The sequence below is a fragment of the Leptodactylus fuscus genome, chromosome 2 (assembly GCF_031893055.1).
Source record: "Leptodactylus fuscus isolate aLepFus1 chromosome 2, aLepFus1.hap2, whole genome shotgun sequence".
Taxonomy (NCBI): domain Eukaryota; kingdom Metazoa; phylum Chordata; class Amphibia; order Anura; family Leptodactylidae; genus Leptodactylus; species Leptodactylus fuscus.
In genome coordinates, this window is record NC_134266.1 from 196885621 (window position 1) to 196906647 (window position 21027).

Consider the following 21027-nt stretch of genomic DNA (forward strand, 5'->3'; position numbering starts at 1 on the left):
TTCAGGTCGCCTCATGGGAGGTGCGGCGCTGCATATGGGCCAGACCAGCGTCATGACGCATAATAACGTTGACCTGCCCCACGTGACGTCTGGGACATTACCATAAAGGCCCGAAGCCTGCTAGAAGTAACACCAGTTCCAGGAGAAGGGAGTAACAATGTTTTTTTTATGTTTCTTCATCTCCCCTGAGTCTCTGATTATTATACTCAGGTTTCTAGAGAATATACACATTACAGAAAAATAAGCACAATGGAAATGCTGCGATTTCCAAAACCATTGTTTTTTTGGAAATCGCAGCATGTCAATTATACCTAAGGAAACATTGGCGATTTCCCTATAGGTATACTTGAAGCAGAAAGTCCTCAGAGGAAAATAGAATCATTTGAGAATCGATTTTCTATATAAATGTCCTATGGAGGCCATATACTTTCAGAATGAGCATAGAGTCAAAAGCTATTCCTTTTGACCTACCCCTACACATGCACACTTGGGTCAGCCAAGCATGCAAGTCTTCTGAATGGGTAGAGGAGAGTGAGCAGAGCAGTGTCTTGTAGTAGTTTTACTTCTTTGATTACAAAACATTAAGCATAATGAAATTCAACACACTTAATCCTTTATTCCACAGAGAGAGGCCAATGAATGTTGTCCATGCTATCAAATATATATTTAATAATCAGTGGGTAGGGCCAATTGTGCCTTGTGTTTACCCAAGCATCATTACCAAAAACACTTTCTCACATGCACAGGGGACATTTTCATGAAGCTTGTACAGGCTTCATCCATATACTCCATATTCTACATACATTCAAGAAACACGGAATAGGTTAATTGGTTTCCTATGACGTTAATGCTAGTGTGCATGAAGGAGATGGTGAAATTAGATTGTGAGCCCAAGGGACATGGGCTGATGTGAGAAAAGATATTGTCTTCTATACAGAGCTGCAGAATATGATACCGCAATAAAAAATAATGGGAAACAGATACAAATAATTGAAGTCTAGTCTTTCTATATTACTGCTGTTACACCACCTCATGTGGATTTCTGGGCCATTCAAGTACTAAAAAACAAATTGGGCAAGATTTATCATGAGGGAGTTTGTAGGCTGAAGCCCCATGTTGCAGATAAGCAGCAGCTTTTTTGTTGCAGATTTTGATGCATTTGTGTGAGCCAAAGCCAAGAGTGGATTGAGCAGAAGGTAGAAGTTAAGAACTTCCTATATATTTCCCATTCCATTTGTAGCAATTCTTGACTTTGGCTCAAAAAATGCTGAAAAATCTGCAACAAAAAAGCAGCTTTTCCACAAAGTGGGGCTTTAGCCTAAAATCAGTTTTGGTGGAGTCTGTGTTGGATAAGTTGCACCAAATTTAGCAAATGTTGCACAAAGTTTGATAAATTAAGGCTGATTTAGGCTTTCCTAAAATTTTACTTTGTATATCATCTTCTTAGTGGAGTAAGATTGCAACAATTTTTGCAACTTTTTAAAAAAGCTGGATTTGATAAGTCTAGACTACAGATCACTACACTGGCTAACCATGCCCACTTTTCACAAGTAGAGTGAGAGGTGCAAAAATGCAAAAAGTAGAAAAAAAATTTCACATATGAGTTCAAATTATCTATTTTGCAATTTTTACACCAGAATTCTGGAGTGCAGGGCTTGATAAATTCCCTACATTGGTTTTATGTTGCCAGATTTTCAAATTTTATCAAAATTTGACAAAGTTCTACCAGCACGGGTCACCTCTTATTATCTTACCTTGCTTGTTGATGAATTTATTCTAAGATCTGAAAGAGTAAATGAAATATGTCATGCTATTGGACGTCAGAAAATGTTGGCTGGCCATCAAAAATCGTCATGTGAAAACTATATAAGAGTGGACAGTGGGGTTGCTAGATGTGTCTTGATTGACAAAAGACAAGCAGAAGTAAAGAGACAAAACCGTCCCCAGCATGCATTGTGATAAAGAATAATAAAAGGACGGGGTCTTCCCTCTAGAAGAGCAAGGTCATCCAAATGATAGGAATAAAATAAACAGTGTTTGTGAAGTGCGCTTTTCAAAAGCATTCTGGGCCTCCTTGCTTCCATGGTGTGTGCGTTGCGAGGAATGTTTGATATCACCCTCTTTGAAATGATGATATATTCATCAGTTTCTCCTGTATACTTGCGCAGAAAGTTTCTAAACAGCATCAAAGAACAAATCAAAGGGCCAGATCGGAGGCTTTTAAAGGTAATAAGGGATGTTCAAACACGGGGCCGAGTTTAGATATTTTCAGACGTCCATAGAATCGAGCTCTGCAGGAAATAGCGTGAGAAAGGATTTCAGTGTTGGATTGCTTGCTGCTTATTATGAATGATGCTGCCTTACTCATTATGTACTTTTTCTCTACTGGGTTGCAAGGATGCCGAGCCGTACATGAAAGGACTGTAAGCTGAAAAACATGTCTTTCTTCTCATCAGTGAAGCAAAGTACAAAATGAGCTAATTTTCTTTCTTTTCCTTTTGTCGTCGAGGTAGCTCTAAATACCTCTGAATAGCTAAAAAGACTGGTTGTTTTCTAAAACAGGTTCAAGATGTCTCTGAACCCTAGGTACCGGTCTTGATTCAGCCAATACATCTGCATGTGGCACACATCAAGGCTGAAGGGACTTTATGCGTGGTGAGGTTTTGTTGTTATGTCAATGAAAACAGCAAATCAGGAGAAAAAATCAGCTTGGCAGGAGAATATAGAAGACGTTATAAAATGCTGTATTTATGTTGTACATAAATTTCGGCACATATCTCGCTCATTAGCTAACACAGAAACTGTGCTATGACACTGCCATAAAAAATACCAATTACGGATTTTATCTTACTGACTGAATTACGGGTAGAGGCATGTAAACAATTCATTATTGATGTCACCAGGCCACTGCTGAATTGGAGATATCACTTTAGCAAAGCCAAAGTAGTGTGAAAAAGTATCTGGCCCTTTTATGGGTTCTAAATATTTTACTGCAAACACAACATAACATTTTATAAAGGAAACAGAAGAAAACAAATATTATTGCACTCATTCGAGACAAAAAGATTCAATGCTCATATCACCCCTTAGCAAATTTTATTGAGATCTGCTCCGACTGAGCACAACTAGTCCTGTTGACCACTTATATAACTCTAGGAAGGGTTAATATTTATGAGACCGGCATGAAATAGTGGAGTGGAGTGCGCAACTAAGTCACAAATCATTCCAGTAGAACATGGAAAAAACTTGAGGCTGCTCTAGTTTCAGATATGGTCATAGTTTATGACCCTATGATAATAAACACAGTGGACAAAATGGCCACTCAATAGATTCACTAGACAGAATACCATCCCTTCTAATCTTCGGTTTTCCCACAATCCTTGCCCCAGTAACAAACCTTTTGGAATTGGCTTTCTTCGATCTGATACCCGGCCCTTCACCCCAAACCCCACTTTTACCCTCCCTTCTTTTGAGGTGTACTCTCTCTACATCTATTCACACTTGAATCTTCAAATGGCTGTCATCTACCAACTAACAGGGCCTACCACAGCAAATTCAACATCACTATTTACACAAACCATCCAACTGCTTCTAAACTCCAATATCTTCTCATCTCTTTTGGGCTTTCACGTTGCCACTATACTGCCACTAACAAAGGGGGACAACACATGGCATCTGATTTTCACCCACCTCTGTTCACTATAAATCCTCTCCAACTCTATCACCATACTTTCCGGTTACAACCTACTTACATTCTCATTCCTTTCCTCTTCAACAGCCTCCAATCCAAAAAATAATGCAAAAACCCAAATCGCGTTCACACACACTATTACTATCTTCTTGCGCTTTCTGCCATATCTTAACTCCAGGATAAAGACACTGACTTGGATTCTCTAACACCACCATTACTACAGCTCTCAAGTCAGTGGCCCCCTCACATATACCAGACCTCAACTGATCAATAAGTAACTCTGGCATTCGATCCTGACAAAAGAACTGAGGCATTCTTCAAGGAATACAAAGCATCTCTGTTTCACTTCATCAGTTATATACAAGTAATTCTCAACTATAAAACAGGTCTACTTAAACACACACATATTTTCTTTATGCTACAACACCAAGTAGCTATTGTGGTAAAGTGTATGGTAAAGTGGGGGATGGGGTGTATATCTCGCATGGTTTCCTCAGCCAGGCGAGGTGAAGGAGTGCTGCTTTAGCAGAACGTAGTCTGCTAGGGCTCTATTGTTTTCCGTACCATGGGCTGGTTTTTCTGGACTGGAGGGCAGGTTGGTAATGGGAGCCTTCCATTCCACACCCCTACTCCACCACGGGTTTTCCCCTGGTCCCAGGTGTTCACAGTTGAGACTCATGGACATTACTGAGGAAGGAAGTCTGGTAAAAGGGGGCTGGTACTGACACAGCCAGAGTGTGATAGTGTGAGAGCAAACACTACTGCGAAGACCTGTACAGTGTGCACACTACAATTGGTCATGTATTCACTTGACCTGCTCTAGAATAGAGAGGTAACCTGATGTGTAGTTAGAGCCAGACAGGCTTAGTTTTTTTTTTGTTTTGTTTTTTTTTTTGTTTTTTTTTTGCTTTGCTTGCACCATGTTTTATGCTAAAAACTAAATAAAACACTCCGGATTTTAATCCTACTGCTTGTCTGAACTGAGTGATTGCCGTTCCCCAACCGTGTGAACTGGACCCCCTTACACTATTTAATAACTTTAACTTCCTTATTTCTACATCTGTGCCCTCTTCAACATCACTTATCTCTGTTGAAGACATTGCCTCTTCAAAAACAAAAATTGGCACCATCCAAGAATGTTTCAACCTATAACCCTAGAAACCACCGTACTCAACTGTTCAGTGCTCTTCCTTCATAACTTGCCTCTCCATAAACAATGAAAAGTTCTCCACCCTAATTTCATATTTGTACCTCCCCATCCATGTGCTTGACCTGATCCAATAGCACCTTATCCTCAACTCAACCTTAAGTATTCCCTTGTACATAATCACATCTATATTTGTAGATAATTAAAAGTTAAACATTTTTGCAAATATAAGTAATTAAGAATTCTGCAGAGTTTTATAGATTTTCTCTAACTTTCTTAGTGGTGACAGTCTTTTACCTTGGACGGTTGCCATGGATACGACCACTAATGCAGAAACTTTCTATGGTCTGGGACTTGTCAGGAACCTAGCCATGATATTCTTATTGTACCTGAGTTATCAGTCAGGGACATTACATGTATCAGAAGATATCTGGCCACAATAAGGACATCATGGCTGATTTTCTGACCTTAGAAAGTTTCTGGATTGGTGGTCATATCCATGGCAACTGATCAAGATAACAGACTGTGACCACTAAGAAAGTTAGAGAAAATCTTTAAAACTCTGCAGAATTTTTAATTACTTACATTTGCAAAAATGCTTAACTTTTAATCATCTACAAAATAAAAAATAATTATGTAGATGGGAATACCCCTTTAACCTACATCTTCAACCAGAGGATAGAAGAATTCTGTTCTCTGCATAGACCTGTCCTCCTCCTTTGACACCATTGATCACTCCCTCTGGTTATAAACTCTCACATCACTTGCCATCACAGGCTTAACCCTCTCTCCTGGATCTCTTCAAACCTAACCAACTGCACATTTAGTGTTTCCCACTCACACACCACCTTCTCAAAGGGTTTCTCTTTGTAGATATCCCACAAGGCTCTGTCCTGGGATCCCTACTGTTCTACATCTATACCATCAGCCTAGGCCAGGTTATATAAAGTCTCATATTTTTCAATACCACTGTTAAAACGATACTCAAATATATGTCTCTGGCTCTGAAATTACCACTCTGATATCCAGAAAGTCTGACAGCAACAAGGTTCCTCTCCTTCTGCTTTCTGTAACTTAATATGGTGGAACTAAAGTTCATGATCCATCTATCAAAGTTAAAGCGTACTTCCAATTTTCTTCTCTAATATAGTTACCTGGTACATATTACTCTATGCAAGATGAAGCAGGGATAGACAAGACGCTAAAATAATTGCCGTTTTTTCACTTTGCTATTGTGAACTCTCAACACTGCTAGGTTGTAGATAGGAGGCAATAAATCAATTAACTAGCTGGCAGGAGAATTCTGTTAGGAGTATTTAGGTTCATTACTTTCTATTTTTCTTACCTGGGGAGTTTTTGGCTGCGCAGTGTCTGGGGTGGCATCCTGGCGCTGCGGGGTTGTCCTGTCGTGAGTATTGGTGCACACCTTCTGACTTGCACGTGCGCACTGATGGTAGGCAGCTTTATCTCCTGGTTGATTAGTCTGTCCTCCCATTTGCACCTGGGAGGAGTGGTCTCTACTCTGTATTTAAACCCATGCCTCCCATGGTTCTGTGCTGAGTGTCGCTTTTACAGAGCTAGGCCTTAGCAGGAGGAGTAGGTGGTTATCTTGGATATAGGAAGTTCCGTGGTTGGTTTTTGGGAGGTTTTGGGTGAACGAGTTGGTTTGTGTGTTTTCCCTTCTGTGTTCACCAATTCTCCCTCTGTGTATAATTGACTGTGTGAGTGAATTGCCTTATCCTTTGATTTCTACTCAGTTTCCCTGTGTTTGTTTCCTAGTGTACGGTTCCTTCCCATATTGGTTTGGGGAATTCCTTTCCTACATGTTTCCTGTGTGCTGCTTGTGTTGTTAGTCAGCGCACACCCTTGTCAGTCCCTGTCAGTAGCAGCTTCACTTGTTCGTTAGGGGTGACCCCCTTTAGTCTCCAGTCCCTAGAGATCTTATAGGGCATTCCTTCTCCCACTTCCCTCTAGGCCTACGGTATCAGTGAGAGAGGAGCTGTCGGGGTCAGGCGTAGCCTGAGTACAGCCGACCCACACCCGTGAGGCAGGGACCGGGATAGCTAGTGGGAGTAGTGCAGGGCGAGATTCCCTACTGCTATTCCTTAGCCCCGTTGCAGCTACCTGGACTGACATAACAGTACACTCAGCCGGTAAAAAAAAAAAAAAAAAAAAAGTTTGTTTGCATTATGACGGACCTGAAACAGTTGTACCAGGCGGTGCAGCAGATTTCCACTGAGATGGAGGGGATCAAGCTACGAATGGATGCCATCCAAGCTTCTGGCGTATCTCAGTTACAGCAGTTGGCTCAACACACAGCCTCTCAGGTGGAGGGCATACAGAGGCAGGTGAGTAGCGCCCCTGTGGGTCGGCCTCTGGAGCCAAAAGTCAGCTTACCTGAACCCTTCCGAGGTAAGAGGTCAGATTTTTTCCGATTTCAAAAGGACTGTCTTTTGTATTTCCGGCTACGGCCGTTTTCCTCCGGTTCTGAGGTACAGAGAGTTGGGATTATTATTACTTTATTGAGAGATGATCCCCTCATCTGGGCACATTCGTTACCAGCCGACTCAGCTTGCTTACTAACTGTAGAGGCGTTTTTCTCCACAATGGGGTTACTGTATGACGACCCAGACAGGGTACGCACGGCTGAGTATAACCTACGACGTGTGGTGCAAGGGGAGCATGCTATAGAGAAATATTGCACAGAGTTTCGTAGGTGGGCAGCAGAAGTACACTGGAATGACCCCGCTCTACTTAGTCAGTTTGAGACAGGGCTCTCGGACCAGGTTAAAGACCATCTAGTTTCTCACCCTGTTCCGGGAGATCTAGATGAGGCCATGCAGCTGGCAATTAGAGTTGGACGGCGCCTCCGGGAGCGTGGAGACAAGAGTCCTGGGGGGCTTAGCCCTCCTCAATTCTCTGTTTTTAGAGAGGACCCGGGGGACCAACCCATGCAGATTGGGGCCACTGTGCGAAGTGCAAGACCCAAGAGTGAAGGGTCCCGCACAGTACGCTGTTTTGTGTGTGGAGGGATGGGACATGTAGCAAGGGTATGCCCCTCCAGAGAATGGTTCGCCAAGGAGAGTAATAACCCCAGGTCTATTGAGGGTAAAGGGAGAAAACCTACTAAGGAGGGAGGTGTGCATATTTCCTGTACTCAGACTGCCGGGTTGACCCTTGAAGGATGGGTAAATGGGCAGAAGTGCCGGATTTTGGTTGATTGTGGTTCGGCAGTCAACCTTATTGACTCATAGTTTTGTGAGCAATTAAGGGTGAGTCCTTTGGTCTTGAAGTCTCAGATACCGGTGTGGGCTATTGATAAGACCCCTCTACAGCAAGCTGTCATCTCCAAACAGGTGGAGGGTCTGGAGTTTATTGTGGGTGGCCACAGGGAAGAGATTGACTTGTTCTTGTTGTCTAAGTTACCAGCACAAGTAGTGTTGGGGTGGCCCTGGCTGAAGCAGCATAACCCTATTATCAACTGGGAGACCGAGTCAGTAGTTTCTTGGGGGCAGGGATGTAATGGTCGATGTCTGCCCATATCCGTTATGTCTTTGTCTATAGACAATTTGCCTCAAGAAATATGTGAGTTCAGGGAGGTCTTTGAGGAAAGGGCAGCCAAGACATTACCACCACATCGCACCTATGATTGCTCGATTAAATTTATACCAAATGCAGTGCTACCCAAGACACGGTTGTACAATCTCACTATTCCGGAGAGGGAGGCGCTCAAAGAGTATATTGAGGGGAGTCTAGAGGTGGGGCATATTCGCCCATCTAAGTCCCCAGTAGCAGTGGGGTTTTTCTTTGTAAAGAAGAAAGATGGAGGGTTGCGCCCTTGTTTGGATTTTAGGGAGATTAACAAAATCACGGTGCGGAATCCCTATCCCATTCCGTTGATCTCGGATCTATTCAGCCAGATTACGGGAGCCCGCTGGTTTAGTAAAATAGATTTACGTGGGGCGTATAACTTGCTGAGAATCAAGAAGGGGGATGAGTGGAAAACAGCGTTTAACACACCCCTAGGACACTTTGAGAATCTTGTGATGCCTTTCGGTCTAACCAATGCGCCTGCGTTTTTCAGAATTTTATTAATGATGTACTAAGTGCCGTCATAGGGAGGGGGTTGTGGTCTATCTGGACGATATACTCATTTACACCCCGGATTTGGAGACTCATTGGGAGAGAGTGAGAGAGGTTTTAGATCTCCTGAGGGTTAACCAATTAAGTGCTAAGCTGGAGAAATGTGTGTTCGCGGTCAATAAATTATGTTTCCTTGGCTATATCCTATCGGAAAAGGGATTCGAGATGGACCCTGAGAAGGTCAGGGCAGTCTTGGAGTGGCCGCGACCCGAGAACCTAAAGGCGGTCCAACGGTTCTTGGGGTTCTCCAACTATTATCGCCAGTTTATCAAGGGATTTTCTGAGGTTGTGAAACCTATCTCGGACTTGACTAAGAAGGGGGCTGACTGTGCTAAGTGGTCGCCAGAGGCGCTAGCTGCGTTTGAAGAACTGAAGAAGCGATTCTCGTCCGCTCCCATTTTGAGACAGCCGGATGAGAGGTTGGCCTTTCGAGTGGAGGTGGATGCCTCCTCGGTGGGGGTGGGAGCAGTACTTTCTCAGCAGTTCGAGGAGGGTACGCATCCCTGTGCCTTCTTTTCTAAGAAATTCTCTGCCTCTGAACGGAATTATGACATCGGAGATAGGGAACTACTGGCAATAAAACTAGCGTTTGAACATTGGCGTCATTTCCTGGAGGGGGCCAGAAGGCCAGTCCAGGTATTTACTGACCACAAGAATTTGGTTTATCTTGGGTCGGCGAAGAGATTAAATGCACGGCAGGCCAGATGGGCTCTATTTTTTGCGCGGTTCCATTTTACCGTGACTTATGTGCCGGGTTCAAAGAATGTTAAGGCTGATGCTTTATCCCGGTATATGTCGACTGAGGAGGAACGAGAGGCGCCTGCCACTATTCTTGGGGATGGAGTGGTGGTAGCGGTATTGGGTGCGAAATTGGAGAAGGCCTTGATCGAAGCGCAACACGCTGCACCTTCCAAGATACCTAGAAACAAGCTTTTTGTCCCAACTACTCTCCGACAAAGTCTCCTGAGGGAGTGTCACGAGTCGGTTCTTGCTGGTCACCCGGGGGTTTCAGAGACCATGAGATTGGTGTCTAGGAATTTTTGGTGGCCAGGGTGGAGTAAGGATGTCTTGCAGTTTGTTCAAAATTGTTCGGTCTGTGCAAGAGCCAAGGCGTCGCATACCCGTCCCCACGGTCTTCTACATCCATTGGAACCTCCTAAGGCACCTTGGACTCATCTGTCTATGGATTTCATCACGGGCCTTCCGGTGTCTAAGGGTTTCACGGTCATTTAGGTAGTCGTTGACCGCTTCACGAAAATGTGCCATTTGATCCCGTTTTCCAGGCTGCCATGTGCCAAGACACTATCAGAGGCGTTTATTAAAGAAATTGTAAGGTTGCATGGTCTTCCTGAGGAGATCGTTTCGGACAGGGGACCGCAATTTGTGGCTAAATTCTGGCGGGCTTTTTGCAGCAGGTTGGGAGTTACACTGTCGTTTTCCTCCGGGTTTCACCCAGAGTCTAACGGACAAACAGAGAGGAAGAATCAGGATGTGGAACAGTTTTTGAGGTGTTTTGCTCGAGAGAACCAGAATAATTGGGCTGCCTTTCTCCCCCTGGCAGAATTTTCCCTAAACAACCATGATTCCAATGCCACAGGTACCACACCTTTTTTTTGCTCCGGTGGTAGACATCCTGTTTTCGGAGTATTTTCTTCCATTTCTTCCCCAGTTCCGGAGGAGGAGCTATTTTCTAAAAAGCTGCAATAGGTATGGTCCCGTATCCGAGAGAATCTGGTGCGGGCGTCGCACCAGGCTAAGGTCCAGGCGGATCGGAAGAGAGGAGAGTTGCAGTTCTTCCCTGGTGAGATGGTTTGGTTGTCCACCAAGAATATCAGGTTGAAGGTTTCTAGCAAGAAGCTGGGTCCCAGGTTTGTGGGTCCTTTTAAGATCATCAAGATGGTAAATGAAGTGGCGGCGCAGCTGCAACTACCTAAAAGGTGGAAGATAAACCGGGTGTTCCATGTCTCCTTGTTAAAGAAGGCCAAGAAGGGAACGTCTCCAGTTAAGGTTCCACCAGTTTCTGAGTCCGGGGAGTATGAGATATCCCGAGTTCTGGATAGCAAATATGTTCGGGGGGGAAGCTACGGTATCTGGTGGCGTGGAAGGGATACGGTCCTGAGGATAATTCTTGGGTCCTGGAGTCGGATATGTCAGCCCCCAGACTCGTGGAGAAATTCCACAAGGAGTTCCCGAAGAAGGATGCTCCTAGAGAATCCGGAGTCTTCTCCTTGAGGGGAGGATCCTGTTAGGAGTATTTAGGTTCATTACTTTCTATTTTTCTTACCTGGGGAGTTTTTGGCTGCGCAGTGTCTGGGGTGGCATCCTGGCGCTGCGGGGTTGTCCTGTCGTGAGTATTGGTGCACACCTTCTGACTTGCACGTGCGCACTGCTGGTAGGCAGCTTTATTTCCTGGTTGATTAGTCTGTCCTCCCATTTGCACCTGGGAGGAGTGGTCTCTACTCTGTATTTAAACCCATGCCTCCCATGGTTCTGTGCTGAGTGTCGCTTTTACAGAGCTAGGCCTTAGCAGGAGGAGTAGGTGGTTATCTTGGATAGAGGAAGTTCTGTGGTTGGTTTTTGGGAGGTTTGGGTGAACGAGTTGGTGTTTGTGTTTTCCCTTCTGTGTTCACCAATCCTCCCTCTGTGTATAATTGACTGTGTGAGTGAATTGCCTTATCCTTTGATTTCTACTCAGTTTCCCTGTGTTTGTTTCCTAGTGTAAGGTTCCTTCCCATATTGGTTTGGGGAATCCTTTCCCACATTTTTCCTGTGTGCTGCTTGTGTTGTTAGTCATCGCACACCCTTGTCTGTCCCTGTCAGTAGCAGCTTCACTTGTTCGTTAGGGGTGACCCCCTTTAGTCTCCAGTCCCTAGAGATCTTATAGGGCATTCCTTCTCCCACTTCCCTCTAGGCCTACGGTATCAGTGAGAGAGGAGCTGTCGGGGTCAGGCGTAGCCTGAGAACAGCCGACCCACACCCGTGAGGCAAGGACCGGGATAGCTAGTGGGAGTAGTGCAGGGCGAGATTCCCTACTGCTATTCCTTAGCCCCGTTGCAGCTACCTGGACTGACATAACAAATTCTTCATAACCTCTTCCTTTCTCATAGAGCTTTGCGTGTGAGGCTGACTAAAGAGATGAATATATATGAATTAACAAGCAGTCATTTAAGAAGAGTAGAAGAAAAGCTTAAAAAGTGGTGAATGAAACAGATCTCCTTAAATAAGATACATTACAAAGTTTTTTATATTAAAATTCATTATTCATTTATGAAACATTATTTAGAACTGGAGGTATGCTTTATTGGTGCTAAACGTACCCAGTCCCATAAGCCGGTTGCCTTGGAATAACTTTTGATTTTGAATCTGTCATTCAAGTCTGCTCTATCTTCATCCCAGAAACTACAAAAATGCTAGTCCACACCCTCATCATCTCCTGCCCTACACACTGCTGTGGACACATATGTAGACAGATCCTAAGAAACAGAAAGATATCTCCAAAAATACATGTGTCGGATTCTGTTTTAGTGGCAATTCTTAAAACATGAACATTTTGTACAAATTACATTTCATAAAGACAGTTTATGAGACATTGGATTTAATAAACCAGACTGGACATTTCTACCTTTCTAGATATACTGTTTTTGAATCACGACTTACTTTTATCACCTAAAATATAACTTGTCCTCTGACATGTCAGTATCAGCAGTGGACCATGGTATGTACTGGCTCTATTATTTTGTTCTTTTCTATTTTATGTATGTAAATATGTTCGGTAGAAGATTCTTTACTTTTAAATGAATGAATGAATGAATGACTGTTGTGGGGTCTTAACAGAAGTACAATCAAGCTTAGTAGAATGTGTTTATAAATGCATGTTCATGCATAAAAAAACATGGCTATCATGAATTTAATGCTGGATAAACAAACTTTCCTGACACTGATGATACATTGCTAGCCTACAAAAACACTACTACTAATACAAATGACATTTTATTAGTAACTGCTCTAGCCCATAGGTTAACCCTAGACTGCACTGAGTTTTATTGTCCTCCCAACTCCACAGGGAAAGCTCTGAGATGGCCATTGAGCCAACAACTGGCTGAATCCACCACTTTGCCAGTGTTTGTTGACCAAGCTGTAGTGTGGACATCACATCACAACAAATAACTTCAGCCCATCACCAGCCTCAGCAGTACCATACTGTTAACTCATCCCCAACCTGTTGGTTAATTTCTCGTAATCCCAGACATCTTTATATATCAGCACCTCAATGTGTATTAGCAACAACAGTATTTTCAGTAGGAGTGTAACAAACCATCATACTTTTCACACACAGAGATTGTGGTGATTTTAATTATTTTATTTACACCACAATAAAATTTAAGTTTGTGGAAGGAATTGAGGATTTTATGGTAATTTTATGCATTATTTTTTGCTTTATATAGCACATTTAGAAATATTGTATTCTAGTTTCCGAGAAAATTTAGTTGATAGTAAGTTTTTATGTTATAGCCTTAAAAAAATTCCATATCATTACTTAAATTAAGAAACAATTGTAAGCTCTTTCTTTTCACATTGGCCACTAAGCCCAACAATGACATTTGCCATTCTATACATCATTCTAGAAGTTATCTAATTATCATTACATGCAGTATTGCAATGAAAGACAATATCTCTATTGTAGTATTCACCAGTTACAATAGGTTATGTTCACAGTTTATCTAATCTGTCTCCCAGTAGAATGACATTTGTATTGGTGGCAAAGCACGGCTAGAAAACTCTCCCATAGAAGTAAGTGAGTCATGTCCAGACTCCTGCTGCCTATGATCCATGTGGCTGCTGTAAAGCGTATCTCTAAATGCTCTTGACAGCAGCTGAGGCAATATGGCTGCCACTTAATCATGTGCAGAACAATTAAAAAATCTATAGTCAGAAAATATAAACAGTAAAATGTATCACTATCTGGTTGAATTGCTAGAAAAATAAGATTCATATTAATATAGTGAAGAACATAAAGTATCATGCATGCTGGAATCCAGTTGTCCAATCCCCGAATTCTGCAGTCAAGTAGAGAGCCATGAAGCCCCCATACAGATTATATGATTCTTTTCAATCCACACTATTTCTAATGTTCAGATTTATTAAGTTATCATTATTGGTCTATCTTCCGTTGTCATTATTGTGTTTTTACGCCAGTATTCTGTGTGATGCTTTGTCCTTAGTGTGAGGATTATTACAATTATATCCTCACTTAAAATAGATTTTTGGACTTTGGTCACATGTCTATTTTTATGTGTACTTCACTAGTGACATAGTATATGTCCAGTTTTTAATCAAGTCAATAAAAGTTGAGTTTTATTATATTGTTCCATTATTTTGCCCATTGTTCTTTCGGTTTTCACGTTATACGATTGGCCAATTCTCCTGAAATTGAAGGTTTCTGTTGACATATTCATTATCTAGTCTTAGGATAGGTTATCAATATGAGATTAGTGGGGGACTACCAATGGCACCCCCATGGAGCAGCTGATATCTGCAGTGTACAGAGTGTTCGGATTCAGAAGCAGGCAGCTCTGTATATTGTGTAGCGGCTATGCCACACTATTGTAGCTCAGCTTTAATTCTTTGAATGGACACCTCTTTAATGTATATTGCCACATTTGTATATGGTCACAATTTTTCTCAATCACATGTAGGAATAGCCTTTAGAAAAGCTATTCTTCTTCTACCTTTAGATGTCTTCTTTGCGCCACCATTCGGTAGAAATCCTGGCTTTCATCTGTATGCAAATTAGTTCTCTTGCAGCACTGGGGGCGGTCCCCTGCACTCAAACAGAACTAGGGGCGTCCCTGATGCTGAGAGAAAGATCCCAAGCGCCAGCTCCATCTTCTTCAGGAACGGCCTCTGCGTGTCTTCTTCCAGAGCTGGGTTCAAACTTCTACACATGCGCAGTTGGGCTCTGCCATTGGGCCTCGGACAGAGCCGACTGCGCATGCCCGCCTGGTTTAAGCGGCCATTTTCTTCTGGCTGCTTACACAGTAAGCTGGGGTAAGCGGCTACAAAAAAATGGCAGCGCACATGTGCAGTTGGCTCTGCCCGAGTCCCGATGGCAGAGCCTGACTGCGCATGCTTAGAAGTTTGAACCCAGCTCCGGAACAAGACACGCAGAGAGGCCATTCCTGAAGAAGATGAAGGCTGTGCTGGAGATTTCTCTCACAGCATTGGGGATGCCCCCAGTGCTGTTTGAGCGCTAGGCACCGCCCCTAGTGCTGCAAGAGAACTTATTTGCATACAGACGAAAACCGGGATTTCTACTGAAGAAGACATCTAAAGTTAAGAGAAGAATAGCTTTTCTTAAGGCTGTTCCTATGTGTGATCAAGAAAAAAATTAGATTTTAATGATAGTATCCCCTTAACTGGCAACTACCAGTCAAATCATTGTTTGCCTGATTTAAAAAAAAAATGGTTTGTAGGAAAAAAATAATTTATTGCTTTTTTAGATAAAATATTACATCTAGGCCACATGACGGAAGTTTCATAACCTAGTTAAGATTTGCAGGTTTCATGAATGAAGATTGCTATCACTATGTGCTTTAAGCCAGCTTCTAACATTAAATTACTCCATGTTAACCTTATGTCATTTGTTTGAGTTTCAGAACAAGGATTTATTGTGAGACAAACCCCTGTAAAAGGCAGTTCTGGGAAGATCACCAATTACTTGCATAGCAGGAGTGTCTTCAAACGTCCTGCCACAGCCTGCTCACAGCAGTGGATTAATTTCATTAATGATTTCCTGTAGAATGAAGATAAACTAAATGAATGCAAACAAAGCCGAGACTCATTTACAAGGATGTCACAGTCTGGAATACAAAGTTTTACACCAAACTGCAAAATATCTTTCATTGCTAATTAGGTTTTATCGTTATTTATGTGGTACTCTGGCTTAGCTTAAGGTATCCCCGCTTTCTAGAAGTGGGAGTTGATTAAAACTAATATTGCTTGAGAGATCATTTATGTTTTTTAAGATAATAAGCTCTTAAAGTAGTTATAAATATTTAAAGCAAAAACATTGGGTAATAGGATAAAAGAAATAGTTTTTTTTATTAAACAGCACATCAAGTAAATGTCTTATTACCAGAGTTTATTAATATCTGCAATAAAGAAGAAACCTCCATTTCTATATTTTATAGAAAGTCATTTAGCAGGACTATTTAGCTTAACATTAATCAATTTAATTAGAAGATAGAATGGTACTAATACATTCTGTATGGAACTGTTAGGGTATAGAGATGAGCGAACACTAAAATGTTCGAGGTTCGAAATTCGATTCGAACAGCCGCTCACTGTTCGAGTGTTCAAATGGGTTTCGAACCCCATTATAGTCTATGGGGAACATAAACTCGTTAAGGGGGAAACCCAAATTCGTGTCTGGAGGGTCACCAAGTCCACTATGACACCCCAGGAAATGATACCAACACCCTGGAATGACACTGGGACAGCAGGGGAAGCATGTCTGGGGGCATAAAAGTCACTTTATTTCATGGAAATCCCTGTCAGTTTGCAATTTTCGCAAGCTAACTTTTCCCCATAGAAATGCATTGGCCAGTGCTGATTGGCCAGAGTACGGAACTCGACCAATCAGCGCTGGCTCTGCTGGAGGAGGCGGAGTCTAAGATCGCTCCACACCAGTCTCCATTCAGGTCCGACCTTAGACTCCGCCTCCTCCGGCAGAGCCAGCGCTGATTGGCCGAAAGCTGGCCAATGCATTCCTATGCGAATGCAGAGACTTAGCAGTGCTGAGTCAGTTTTGCTCAACTACACATCTGATGCACACTCGGCACTGCTACATCAGATGTAGCAATCTGATGTAGCAGAGCCGAGGGTGCACTAGAACCCCTGTGCAAACTCAGTTCACGCTAATAGAATGCATTGGCCAGCGCTGATTGGCCAATGCATTCTATTAGCCCGATGAAGTAGAGCTGAATGTGTGTGCTAAGCACACACATTCAGCACTGCTTCATCACGCCAATACAATGCATTAGCCAGTGCTGATTGGCCAGAGTACGGAATTCGGCCAATCAGCGCTGGCTCTGCTGGAGAAGGCGGAGTCTAAGGTCGGACCTGAATGGAGACTGGTGTGGAGCGATCTTAGACTCCGCCTCCTCCAGCAGAGCCAGCGCTGATTGGCCGAATTCCGTACTCTGGCCAATCAGCGCTGGCCAATGCATTCTATTAGCCTGATGAAGTAGAGCTGAATGTGTGTGCTTAGCACACACATTCAGCTCTACTTCATCGGGCTAATAGAATGCATTGGCCAATCAGCGCTGGCCAATGCATTCTATTAGCTTGATGAAGCAGTGTGTGCACAAGGGTTCAAGCGCACCCTCGGCTCTGATGTAGCAGAGCCGAGGGTGCACAAGGGTTCAAGTGCACCCTCGGCTCTCCTACATCAGAGCCAAGGGTGCGCTTGAACCCTTGTGCAGCCTCGGCTCTGCTACATCAGAGCCGAGGGTGCGCTTGAACCCTTGTGCACACTCTGCTTCATCAAGCTAATAGAATGCATTGGCCAGCACTGATTGGCCAGAGTACGGAATTCGGCCAATCAGCGCTGGCCAATGCATCCCTATGGGAAAAAGTTTATCTCACAAAAATCACAATTACACACCCGATAGAGCCCCAAAAAGTTATTTTTAATAACATTCCCCCCTAAATAAAGGTTATCCCTAGCTATCCCTGCCTGTACAGCTATCCCTGTCTCATAGTCACAAAGTTCACATTCTCATATGACCCGGATTTGAAATCCACTATTCGTCTAAAATGGAGGTCACCTGATTTCGGCAGCCAATGACTTTTTCTAATTTTTTTCAATTCCCCCGGTGTCGTAGTTCCTGTCCCACCTCCCCTGCGCTGTTATTGGTGCAAAAAAGGCGCCAGGGAAGGTGGGAGGGAAATCGAATTTTGGCGCACTTTACCACGCGGTGTTCGATTCGAACATGGTGAACACCCTGATATCCGATCGAACATGTGTTCGATAGAACACTGTTCGCTCATCTCTATTAGGGTATTGTCACTGGAGCAAATAAAGAAGAATTGCAAGATCTGGCTGACACCAGAGAGTAGTAGAATACACTACATCTAAATCTCACACACCACTGAGAGTCAGATCTTGGGCACTAGCATCAGCCACAAAGCCAGATGGACTTGTGCTAAATTTGGACCCAAGTTATCACCATAGAAGTTAGTATAAGTAAGAAACACTCTACAAACTGAAGTCAAACCAGAACCCACAACCCACTCCCAAGGCAGATCTAAACCAGAAAGATAAATTAGAAGAGAGAATGTGGTATCACGAGAGCCAAAATCAGAGGACAAGCAAATTTCCATAACAGGCCAATGGTCAGTATTTCAGCAATCCAACAATCTAAAAGCCTCAATAAGTAAAAACTAATAGCAGGCACCTGGGTGGGCAGGAACAGTGTTTAATCCCTAATATGATCAGAGGTTCACATATTTCACACCGTGGAATTGACTGTGAATTCAGTTGGAGGCAGAGACTGATTTTTTCTTTTCCTCTAGCTGATTTTTTCCGCCAGTGGAAAAAATAAGTATCAAGCTCGATCTTTAGGTGAAATCCACATGATTCTTTCCACTGAATCCAATGGAAGGTGTAAAATTCTGCCTGGTGGTGCAGAATTTGATACAGAATTGGTCAAGCAGAAAAACTTAACTTAAAATTCCTGAAGCTAAATTATTCATCTAGGAAAAATTCAGTTGTGAGAAATATCCTAAGAATGCCTTCAGATATAGAAGTGATAATAGTTTATTTTTGTCAATTAACATTAGACAACATGAAAGAATTTAAGAAAAATCTAAATCAAATCAATATTTGGTATAACTACCCTTTCCCTTCAAAACAACATCTAGGTTATTCTAGGCAAACTTGCACGCAGCTTATAAAGGAAATCACCAGAGAAATTGTTCTAAACATCTTAAAGAACCAATAACAGAACTCCTGTGGATGTAGGCTTGCTCATATGCTTCTGTCTCTTCATGTATTCCCAACAGGACTCTATGGTCCTAAAAAGTTCAGTTGAGATTGGGGCACTGTGTGGGCCATTTCACCCCTTCCAGGACTTTCACACTGAAGATAGTTACATACTTAGTATGGTTGTGGCCAAAGACACAAGTGAAGGAAATAAGTGTTCTGTACATTTACATATTTTAAAAAAAATTTGTGAGAGGTTTTCAAATCTTTCCATATTATCTGCATTTAACAAAATTCATAAAATCCTGCAATTCTGACTTTGACTAGGTCGTATAATTTGCTGAGACTTCTTATTATCTGTAGGAGATTTCTTTGCAGTAGCCACTTCACTCATTAGCACAATGATGATCTTAGTCATTATGTATATGAAGACAAAGTTCACCAATCACAATAGAGGATTTTATAGTTTATTTACTCCTTCTGTCTATACAATGACCTCTACCCAAGTCACAGAGAATGCCTAGAAAACTAGGCATACAAGTGAATATCAGTATGTTTTTGGAATGTGGGAGGAAACCCGAGTACCTGGAGGAAACCCACACAAACACGGGGAGAACATACAAACTACTTGTTCTTGTTAGGATTTGAACCTTTTAGATAGTGAGCCCTATATGGGACAGTGACTGACAATGTCTGTATAAAGTGCTGCAGAATATAATGGCGCTATACAAGTAAGATAAATAAATAAATTAATTAATTAATTAATAGGGTCTGCGCCAGACCATTGTGTCTATGGCCTATGGTCTTACTAGAAAAGGTCCCTCTAGGGGAGTCACAGAATGTTTTAGACTTGGAATTGCAAGATTCTTAGGATTTTAGGAATTTTTTTTTATAAATATATATATTAATTTGGAAAATTTAAAACATCACCAAAAATTATTTTAAAAATACATTTAACATTAAAAATGTGATCTAACCCTTTCCCTGCCAAAGACTAGAGATGAGCAAGTAATGTTCGGATCAGCCGATCCGAACAGCACGCTCGCATAGAAATGAATGGACGTAGCCGGCACGCGGGGGGTTAAGCAGCCGGCCGCCGTCAAAGCGGAAGTACCAGGTGCATCCATTCATTTCTATGGAGCGTGCTGTTCGGATCGGCTGATTCGAATAGTACTCGCTCATCTCTACCAAAGACGTATGTAATACCTATTGCCAGTGAGGCACTTCAGTAGTCAAGTTAGTATGTAATACATCCTTGCTACTGTTGCTGATTTCATAGGATTCATTTTAATGATGAGAATCAATTCCTGGCACTGTTTTAACAGCTACTTTCTACAGATCTGTAGGGGCTATCATGATTATCCTTAAAATGAATAATGAAGAAAAGAAGAGAAATTCAAAAATGGCGTCGCGGACCTTCAAAATAAAGGTAAGAGATGAATTGCTTTTATAAAGGCTATTCCTATGTGTTTTTAGATTAAGGATAAGGCCCCACGTGGTGTGCTGCAGCAAAAAAGCGCTGTGAGAAAAACTGCAGCGGCAATGCATCGTGGTTCTCCCTGCAATGCTTTAGACAGAAAATTCCTAACACTGCACTGCACCGGCATCCAGTCGCGCACTCCGCTCTGGATTAGGCCCAATGAATGCGCCTAGTCAGGAGGAGGGAGTGTCTTCAGGCCGAATCGCGAGGCAAAACAGCCTGAAGAATGAGCATCCCCTGATTTCAATGGGAGACGTCTTTTTGATCAGGATTTTGAGGTGGATACGGCCTCAAAATCCTGACCAAAAATCTCTGTGTGAACTTACCCTAATTTAGAAGGTAGGAGAGAGGGGGAGGGGGGGCTGGATGTACATTAGATTGGAAAGATCATTTTATCCCAAAAAACCCCTTTAAGCATTTTCTCCCAACTACAGAAATACCCCATATGTGGATGTAAACTAATGTATCGGCACACAGTAGGGTACAAAACAGAGGGAGCGCTATTGGGATTTTGGAGGGCAGATGTTTCTGGAATTTGCACCACATTGCATTTGTAGAGCCCCTGAAGTGCCACTACAGTG